The sequence below is a fragment of the Pteropus alecto genome, unplaced genomic scaffold (genome assembly GCF_000325575.1).
Source record: "Pteropus alecto unplaced genomic scaffold, ASM32557v1 scaffold146, whole genome shotgun sequence".
NCBI classification, from domain to species: Eukaryota; Metazoa; Chordata; class Mammalia; order Chiroptera; family Pteropodidae; genus Pteropus; species Pteropus alecto.
The window spans coordinates 17,544,484-17,546,883 of NW_006442107.1; positions in this window are offsets into that span (position 1 = coordinate 17,544,484).

Sequence of the window (2,400 nt, forward strand, 5' to 3'; positions counted from 1 at the left end):
GGAAAAATTGAGCTCTAAGATAAAGAAGCTCATTATTTATGTTGGTATTCTGGTACCCAGGACTATAGGATCTAGGAAAAGAGAATCACTGCAGTTATTTCAGTACTGTAGGCCAAAACAAAAATGCACATGCAGAAAAGTTGTAAGGCAGTAGTTTCAAAAACTTTAGGGACGTAAATACTACCTGTGTGTCTTGCTAAGCATACATTTTTCTTGATCCCTCCCTTTCTGCCAATCCCAGGACAGATTCATCTGATCTGGAATGAGATCAGGAATTTCAAGTTTATCCAATGCTTGTAATCCAGACGCTGCCTTGAAAACACTTTTCCAAGTTATCAAGTACTAAAACAATGGCTGGAAGTTTAAGACAGGTGTGGTAAAGGTAGCAATAGAATATGTTTTTTTATAGTCTAGTCCAGGGTGGTTGAAAGGCAAGGATAGAACCAAAATTATAAAATTTTATTTTCTCCCCTTTCATTTTCTTTCTTATCATCTCCTCCCCCAAATCCACTCTCTATCCCATATGTGCTTTAGATTAGACCTTACTTCTCCTCATCTTTCTAGGATAACTGAACTGAACTTACATTGAGTCCCTTTCAAAGTGTGTTGTGTTTTTTTTTTTTTCACTATAATAGGGTACTCTTAAAATATATTACTTGTCAACTGCTCTTCTATTTGTTAGAGAAGTTTAATCTAATGGTTAAAGCCAGGCTATGTGGGTTCAAATTCTGACTCTATCATGTGCCTACTATGCTCCCTGAGATAGTCACTTTATGCCTTAGGTTTATTATTGTTGAAAGGGTGATAATAATATCCATGTCATAAAATTCTTGTGAGAAGTAAATAAACTAACAGATATAATACATTTAGAACAGTGTGAGGAAAATGTTACAGCTTTGTAAATGTCACTGTTGTGTTAAAGCCAGTAGACCAGTTACCTGCGCCTAAAGCCTTGGTGTGAAACTTGAGTAACATTTTGAGTCTTGGATTTAGAGACCCATTGTTTTCCTTATTTAAACATAAATAAATACATAAATAGGTGTCATAACCAACTTAAAGAAGTCATAGGAGAACCATGAAAACAATAAGTGGGATATTTGTGAACGAAGCTGTCTCTTACCTTAATGTATAAAACAATAATTAAAGAATTGTTTCAGAAAATACTCAGAAAGTCATTTGAGACAATTTTGGAGCTATTTCTAATGTTTATCATCATCATCATCATCATCATCATTATTTTAATCTAGAAAGAGAAGTATGTTTTCTTAACATTAACAAAGATCTCTCAGTTTAACAGGCAAGCTCACGCTGATAGAGCACTGATCAAGCATTGCCTGATCTGGGTCCCTAGTTGACAGCTGTGATGGGATTATTTTACCATCTGGCACCAGAGCTTTGCTTGAGAAATATCATTGTTTAGGGAAATACCTTGATAAGCTTGTAGGTGATATAAAGTAAGGACTGGAAGCAAGAATATCAATGAGATAAGGAAAAAAGAAATGGATAAACCACTCTACTTTAGAAATAAATATGAATTTAGAGGAGAAAAGAAAAGAGAGTGGAGAGTAGAAGAGGAAAGAATTGAAAAGCAGAATAGCATGGGTCAGGGCCTAAAAATGATAAGCCACTAACAACTTCCTGTCACATTGTTGGTTAAATCAGGAGATTTAAAGAAAAAGCATTCCTAATGTTATAACATTGTTTGGATTTTGGTTTTACTGTTTTTGCTTCCTAGTTTCTACCACCCATCCTCCCATCTCTCCAAGCCTCCAGTGAAGCCTGGTATGCTCATATATTTCTATGGGAGTAGTGTTGTGAATAAAGGGCTGAGACTGTAAAGGAAAACGTGGGTGATTGGATGCTGACAGAGAGAGAAACAGTGAGCAAGGAATTCCATGTAGTGAATTTTAGGAAAGTGGATGACAGTCTATGGCAAAACTGAGGGTAGTATAAAAAAGCAGCTACAAGGTCGTCCTGACTCGGGGGTGGGCAGGACCATCTTTTCCTGTCCTCATTTAGTAAATACATATACACACACACACACATAAATATACTACATGCCATGCACTATGCACTATACACATGTTATCGCTTAAGCCTCCGAAGAACTTATCAGTAGGGACGATTATTGTGTTTTTTTATAAAGACAATAAAACTGAGGCATAGACAGGCTAATTCACTTGTCCAAGATCATACAGCTAGTAGCTGGCAGAACTGAGATGTAACAAAAAGCAGCCAGATCTAGAAAGGCAGTATAACACTCCTCACTGAAACATTGTAATGCCTTGGTTGACTTGGAATGATGACAGTGGGGTTGGTTATGCATGAAAGCAGCAAAGTTAAAAGCAATAGGATGACCTGAGAGTGGGATCCTAAATAATAGGCTTAAACGGAAGGGCC